We start from the raw sequence: 8,027 nt of genomic DNA, 5'->3' as shown, positions 1-8,027 counted from the left end.
AGCAACTGCCAGTCAAGGCTAAGCCCATCAGCAGTGGAGGAAGCTCCTCTGGAGTAATAGAAGGGGACGAAGTTACTGTGTAGGAAAGGAGAGCAGGAAGAGGAGTGAGAATATGTGAGAGAAGCAACTTTGCAGACACTAAGGTCAGTGAAGAAGGATAATGAAGAGATGTTCCAGGGACCTGGGGTGAAGATCATGGTGAGGCTGTTCTCCTGTAGCCCACAAAAGTCCACAGCAAAGCAGAGATCCACCTGCAGCCCCTGAAGAAATCCAGGCCAGAGAAGGGGAAGAGTGTGAGGAGCCCTTCCCCTGCAGAGAAAAGAGCAGCAGAGACAATGTGTGATAAACTGACTGCTGTCTTCTCCAGCTCCCTGCATTCTGGGGGGATGAGGTAGAGAAATTGGCCAGGAAAAAGGGAGACATAGGGTGGAAGGTGATTCTTTAGCATTTAGTTTTATTTTTTATTACCCTACTCTGATTTGATTGGTAATAAATCCAATTGATTTCTCCTCCAAGTCAAGTCTGTTTTGCCTATGATGGTAATCAGTGAGTGACCTCTTCCCGTACTTATTTCAACGCACAAGAATTCTCTCCTCTGTTCAGCTGGAAAGCAGAATGACAGCTTTGAGGAGCACATGGTGTCCAGCCAGGGCTGACCCACCACAAGAGGCAACCATACAGCTGCATTTTAAGAGACCAGCCAACCCCCCCAACCTAGGGACAGCCATGGGTGCAAGGACAGAAAACAATGCTGAGGCAGTGCTCCAGTGTTCTGAGGTACACCTTGTGAGAGGGATGTGATGCCGTCCCACAGCTAAGATGACATTAAGGCCTTGGCATGCACGTCCAAAGCCTAGTTTTCCTTTCTCTTTCCATCATTTTCCTTCACACTGGTAACAGCTTTACTGCATTGCTATATCTCCAGATACCACATCACCCATTTCAGGGTTGCAGGCAGAGCATGAAAATAAGAGCTGCATGGAGTCCTGAGAGAGGGAATATACTTGCTCTCCTGAAGCCAGTGAAGATGACCCAGCACCCCAAACCCATTTTAGTTTTTGGAGCAGAGGACCATAGAGGCACTAAGTGTAGGGACCCTGGTGCCAAATTTGTCTCTGCAGTGGTCCAGGGAATGTACAAAACAGGAAAAAAGGGGTATGTGAGCACCACACCTTCCCAACAGGGTCATGAACAACTCTCAGTGTACAAACCACACCACAGGTTTTTAAATCAGACCTGTCAAATGCATCACTGCTGAAGGTCAAAGTCTGTGGGGCTTATGCATCTGGGTCCCTCAGTCTGCAGGTAGTGCAGGAATGTGGAGGTTTGTGCGGCAGATTCAGAACTACACAGAAATGTAGTAATTGACTTCCAGAAGAAAAGATGCAGAGCATGGTGGGAAGAAAAAAACTAGGAGAGGTCAGGAATTAAGGAAAAAAACAAGACAGGGAAGAGGATGACACTGAAAGAGAAATAAAGCAGAACAGCTCTGGGCAGCAGACAGTCAAAACCAATGTTTGTCATTAGCGCTAGTTTGTAATTTGAATGCAATGCAAAGAAAAATGAAGAACTGAACCTTATTCCCACACCCCTTCTCACACATTGCTTCTTGCAGGCAGCCCAGCATGGTCTGCCACATCCAGCTGCCAAAAGGCACTGGACTCCTACACATTCGACTGGGAGATCAGAGCCAGGCTTAATGCAAGGACACCTGAATGGTGGCAGTCAGAACAAACACTTCAGGACCACAGAACAAGATTTGAGAAGGTAGCCAAAGATAATTACAGCTTGCATCTTCTCTATATTACATAAGCACCTGTGTGTGATGTCAATACTTTTAACGCAAATGTGAGCGTTAGTTCACTGGTAACACAACAACTCAGTGTATTTCATTCACAAGCTTGCATTTAAGATGAAGAAAACCAAGAGAACCTGGCAAATTGTGCTAGTGGATTGGCTGAGCCCTGTGGATTTCCTGGAAACTCTCTGATGAAAAGGGTCCTGCCCACACAACAATGAACAGACTCATCTCTGGTGAAATATATACATTAGTCATTTCCAGGAACTAACTGTATTTCAGATAAATTCTAAATGAAAAGCACTGAACCAAATCCCTGGTGAATGGGAATTATGTGTGAAAGTTTTTGTAATAGGGAGCCTGCAGGGGTAGCTTCTGTGAGAAGCTGCTAGAAGCTGCCCCCATGTCCAATGGAGCCAATGCCAGCTGGCTCCAAGATGGACCTACCACTGGCCAGATGTGAGCCTGTCAGCAAAGGTGCTAGCACATCTGGCATAAGAGATCTAAGAAAACACCAAGGTCAATGAAGGAGAAGGGGGAGGAAGTGCTCCAGGAACCAGAGCAGAGATTCCTCTGAAGTCTTTGGTGAAGACTACAATGTGGCAGTCTCTGCCACTGCACCCCATGGGAGTTCATGGTAGAGCAGAACCTACAGGACCAGCAGTCTGTGGAGGACTTCATGCCTAGAGCAATGGGATGCCCAGGGGAGGCTGAGACCCCATGGGAAGCTCATTCTGGAACAGGCTTCTGGCAGAACCTGAGGAGCCATGGAAAGAGGAGCTTGTACTGGCACAGGTTTGTTGGCAGGACTTCTGACTCCCCCAGGGAACCCCAGCTAGAGCAGTCTGTGCATGATGAATGGCAGCCCAAAAAAGGGACCAACACTGGAGCAGTTCAAGAAGAACCCACACTGAAGAAACTCATGGAGGATAGTCTCCCACGGGAAAGAAGGGAGGGGTGGGGAAAGATGTTTTAAGGTTTGTTCCTATTTCTCATTATCCTATTTGTGATTTTAACTAGCAATACATTAATTTCCCAAAGCTGAGGCTATTTTGCCTATTACAGTAACACTAGTCTGTCCTCAACTCAACCCACAAGACTTTTGGTATAATTTCTCTCCCCTCTGCAGTTCAGAAGGGGGAGTGATAGAGTGACTTTGGCAGCCAGCCAAGGTCAACCCAGCACACCTGGAAGTAAAATACACATCAACTACTTTGTCGTCTATGTAGACACCACATACACATTTATTCTGCATGGCCTGCTTCCTCAAAGACATCTCCACATGCATATCTCTACATGTCCTGAAACACCAGTGTTTGCCCATTATAAGGCCAAATCAGCAGATACTGCTCCCCAGACAAAATATTATGAAAATGCACATGTCCCAAAAAAGCAAAAATATCTCACATCCTCTCCAGGAGTTTCCTGGTCCTCCATTCTGCAGATACCCAGCACAAGCACAGCAACCACAAAGTGCTAAATTTCAGCTTCATGCTTTTGCACAGCCTTGAAATTCTCTTTTCCTCTTTGTCCACTGCTATCCTCAAGGTCAAAAGGTCAAGAGCCTTTTAATACCCTCCTGTGCCCCAAAGACTCTTGCTCCTGAGTAGCAGCAGGGGACATTTGGCACAGACAGATTCAGCATCATTCCCTAGAAAAATGTCTTGTAGAAAAAATTCCAGGTCTGCTTGCTCCAGCCTGCTCTGCTACCCAAGGAAGAACAGAGGCTGGGAGCATGGAGGAGATGACTGAGTTTGAGACACTCAAGGCAAATACACAACAGGTGTTAGTCTTGACATGAGACCTGAAGTGCCTCGATACCAGAGAGTGCATTCCTATGCTCACAGACCTCCTGTCAGGGTACCTTCTAGTAAAAGTCTCAAAAGTAGCAGTTTCATCAGCTCTAGAGCATTTTAAAATTCTTTTTTCCAAAGAACTTACTAAAAATGAAGCAAAACTGAGTGTGAGGGAAGTAACATGGATGTTTTCTTGATTCGCAGAAACGCTTTGTTAACCAACATCCCCATACCTCCTGCAAGGGGAGATGAACTGTGGCAAGATCTTTATTCCCTTTTTTTTTTTCACATTTTACTCAACTTCTCATTTTTAATCAGACATGCTACACAAAGCATTCAAAGGACTCTGGGCAATTACATCTGCAGTACATCAGCCTGGGAGAGAGAAAGAAGCATGTTTCCCCTGTGACTTATGCTGGCACAACACCTAGCACACTTATCCAATTATTAAACATTTATTGCACCTTTAATACATCAGTTACAAAAGCAAAATTTTCCAGAAGGGCAGGCTGGAAGGAAAGGGAAAGTACAATTAAAGGCTGCTGCTCTGTTTCAGTGTCAGGGCCAGGTGTTACACTCTCAATTTCCATTGTAGGACACTGGCAAATAACCCGGCTTTCCTATGGTAAAATCTGATGTTGCTATGGCTGGACTTGTTGCCTCTAGCAGCTTCCTAATTTCTGCAACTGGATGCACCATTTCTTAATGTTGGACATGACTGACCATCTGTGCCATGGCTGGAGTATTGTTACCCTTGTAGCTGTGCCTTTTACTGAATGACACATTAGAGTGGTCAGGAGACTTAAGAGTGGTTTTAGGAGACAGAAGTTTGTCTTAGATATGGTCATGGGAGCTTGGAGAGGTTAACTTCCAAGAAATTAGCACAAGCTGCTGGATCTAGTTTCCTGCTCTTTCTTTCCTTTTCCATTTCCTTTGTTCTTCCTCTTCTTTGTCCCTCTTATTTTTGTGTTTCCTCACTCTCCATTGCATGCCTATGAGGAAATGGAACACCAGTGACTATTGTGTGCCAGAGTCCAAAGCCTGCCAAGAGCAGGTTTTTTGTTGGTTAATGGTTTGCAACACCACATTCAGGAAGGACGTCCAGCTGCAGACCTCCAGCCCACCCTGGGTCTCACCACTCCATGGCGTTTCCTCCACCCACCAATACAGTCTGGCACACAAAGAAGAAAATACAAAGCAAGCCCTGTAAAGGAGATTCATGGCTCCAAAGCCTTTAAACCACAGACAGGTAAACAGATTTGGAAAGCCATGTGGAGCTGGGGGGAGCATCACACCAGGACCATGTGTCACAGCTTTGCCTCGTTCATCCAGATGGACACCATGATTTACAACCTGCCTCACTGATCATCCTGTCAGGGATTACTGCTTCCCACCTCTCCCAGCAGCTCAGAAAGAACTGAAACTGTAATTTGCTCAGCCTCCCAAACCCTACTGCAGGTCTGACCCTGAGCACACCTTGAGCTCACCTCCAGCTGTGGGTGAAGCGCTTCCCTACTGCTTTTGCCCATGTTGCTCTCACCTAAGAGGTAACAGAAATCAATACAAGCAAAGCCCAAAAAAATAAAGGATGCCTTCCATCACGGTAGCCTTTTTAAAGGTGACTAAAACAAGGCAAATTGAATTCCCACCTGGATGTTTGTGATGATTGTGGCATAGCAAGAGCTCTCCAAAAATACAGTCCTTTTTACTGGCCTACACCTAAGCGGTACTGATTAATTCTCTTGAGGGCACCTAAATTTAGACCTTCTGACTTCCTCTCCCACATGTTTTCCACACATCCAAGGAGCACGGCAAATATATACTTATAGTGCATGGGTGGCTCAGGCATTGGTCTGTGTCTCCAGACCTTCTGCAAGAGAAACTATCTAGGGACTGATTTTTGAGGCTTACATTGCCTTTCCACTCTGTCCCTCCTCAGGCCACATTTTCTGATTTCAGAAGCAAGCAAACACACCTTCCTGATTGTTTTCAGTGCTTCCTGGTTCTCGGCCAGCCCACATTTGCAAAGAGCCATCTATTGGCCACCATCCTATCCAGTGACTCCTGGGTATGACACATCATACAGCAGTCTGCTGAAGCATGAAATTCACATGATTTTCAACTTCTCCACAGTCAACTCACATATTTTTAACATCCACTCTCCAGCAGCCTGGGGGAGAGATGTTGCATTTGTGGTTGTGAGGAAGGTGGGTGGGAGTGAGGGCACATGAGAAGCTGAGGCCCCTATTGGTTGAGTGACTGTGTACATGGGACAGCTACAGCATTGTTAAGCTAAACAATGAAACATTCCACAGTTTAAAAAACAAAATGCAAAAATAATAAGAAAACAGGGTGTGTTTTCTGGGGGTGTAGATTTTTTTTCCCCATTTAGAGGACACACATTCCTCTGTACCATTTTTATTATGTTCTGTCATGATAGTAATTACTATGGTCTAAGAATCAGGCACAGATCACATAAATTATATTACTGTCCAGTTATTTTAGGCATCCATACAACTATCCTACAGCAACATGTTGGACTTCAAACTGCTGTATGCCTAAGCCTGTCAAGTCAAGTGACTGAGCACAGCAGGAGACAAGTAGCCATATATGGCACCTGAGAAGGGACACACTTCTCCTGCTAGTTTAGATAGGGTTTACCCACCCACACTTGCCTTTAGAAAGCTGTTGGTTTATAAGAATTTATTATCTGTGTGGGTTGTTCCCTGCCTTTGCTTGCACTGGCTTCTGCACCAGCCACACAATGCTTGGCTGAGATGGGGCATTCAGGAGTCGGACTTTGAAGGTAGTCTGGGCTTCTCATTTTATCCTGCCAGGCAGCCGGTTGTAGAGCAAGGTGCCTTGGCTGATGAGGAATTCCTGCTTTCTCTTGAGCCATTGGCAGCAGTTGCACCTCCCCAAAGCAGCACAGGGCACATGTACCAGCTGTGTCTGTCAGCCACAGGCACACGGACACAAGGGCAGCAAGGAAGAAAATATGAATGCCAACAGAAAAGAAAATATGAATGCCACCAAGCCTTCACGATGCTGCTTCCTGGCTCCTCTAGTGATGCCACCAAAGAAAAAAAGTGGAAGCTTATGGCATCTAACAGGAGGGGGAAGAAGCAGGGAGAGCAGCATTCAAAGTGCTTCCAGCAGACAAAACCTATCAGGGCTAGAAAGAGCTAGACAGGAGGTGGCCTGCTGTGGTGCAACTAAAGTTGAGCAAAGGGGATGCAACCACAGGGCCAGAAAAGAGCTTACTAGTTGTGCTGCAGTAGTAGACCACTGCAGACACACTTTGACACACTTTGACACACATTTAGTAGACCACTTTTTAGACACACTTAAAATTACTTACTCAGTTTCCACCACAAGTAAAGCAACATATGAGAGCACATCCTGTTGGGATGCGTGGGTACCTGTACCCAAGGAAAACTGTCTTTTGTTTTATTTTTCAGGAAGAAGTGTAATTTTTTTATCCAGGACCTGCACTAACTCTTCCCATCCTCTGCTCAGATGTATCCCAGAGCAAATCTTTCACAGGCCGGTAACCCAGCTGCTAAAACCTGCATTTGTAACACACCCGGCACCAATATCCCAACGCCTAACCTTTCCTGTGTTCCGTGCAGTGGGCGCTGGAGTCAGCAACGTCCAGAGTCCAACATTAAACCCTACCGGCGCAACAGAAGGAGAGCAGGGCTGTGGCAGACCTGTTTTGCACTGTGGGCTGGGCAGTGGTGCAGCACGTGGTGAAACAAAGGATGTCTCTAAAACACAGAGAAATAAAGATAGATAGGAACTTAAGGTTCCACCAAGGAGTCCCCTCGGATGGGAAGGCTAAGTTGTTCCCATGAGGAGTCTTTCTGGTCCTGGCTGAGTCCCTCCATGAGAGGAGCTAGGGGAGACGGTCAGTGTTTAACCCCGGGCAAGCACCGCTCGCCTGGCTGAGCCTTCTGCGCTGCAGAAGGGCCCACATCCCACAGAGAAACGGCGCCACTCCGTGCTTTTGGTGGTGGGAAGGAAAACAACAAGGGGAAAAAAGGGGGAAAAAAAATATTCCCGTGATTTATTCCCGCCTTCCAGCTTTGCAGCAGCCCCACTCTGCCCGCATTACGGGCAACACGAGCTCCCTTTCTCGTAAAGCGAACAAAACGCCGCGTCAGGCAGGGCCGCTCCGCGGGGGGACGCGGGGGGGGGAGAGAGAGGGCCGAGCACTTCCTGCTCATCGTTACACAGCACTTTTCCAACCTTCCTGGGCTTTCCTTTCTTCCGCTGCTGCTGCCCCGTCCCCATGGCAGCCGGCAGGGACGCACTCTCCCCGCCCGGCCGGGCCTGCGGGCGCGGCTGAGCTCATCTCCCCTCACTCCCTTCAGCGGGGCCCCCGGCGACCCCGGGCCCCAGCGGCGCCGTGGGCGGGGGCGCGCGGGGAG

The 8,027-nt window shown here is 47.4% G+C and overlaps 1 long non-coding RNA gene across 1 annotated transcript; it reads right to left on the bottom strand.

The window, feature by feature from the left end:
- Positions 1-3,949: 3,949 nt before the first annotated feature.
- On the bottom strand, positions 3,950-7,916 carry LOC143691951 (uncharacterized). The gene is made up of 3 exons (XR_013179753.1): positions 7,846-7,916; positions 6,956-7,364; positions 3,950-4,586 (listed from the first exon to the last, which is right to left on the bottom strand). It is a non-coding gene; the product is annotated as an uncharacterized LOC143691951 (long non-coding RNA).
- Between the last annotated feature and the right edge of the window lie 111 nt (positions 7,917-8,027).

The sequence above is a fragment of the Agelaius phoeniceus genome, chromosome Z (assembly GCF_051311805.1).
Source record: "Agelaius phoeniceus isolate bAgePho1 chromosome Z, bAgePho1.hap1, whole genome shotgun sequence".
NCBI classification, from domain to species: Eukaryota; Metazoa; Chordata; class Aves; order Passeriformes; family Icteridae; genus Agelaius; species Agelaius phoeniceus.
Note: the sequence above shows the minus strand (reverse complement) of the source record. Positions and strands in the feature narration are given on the sequence as shown.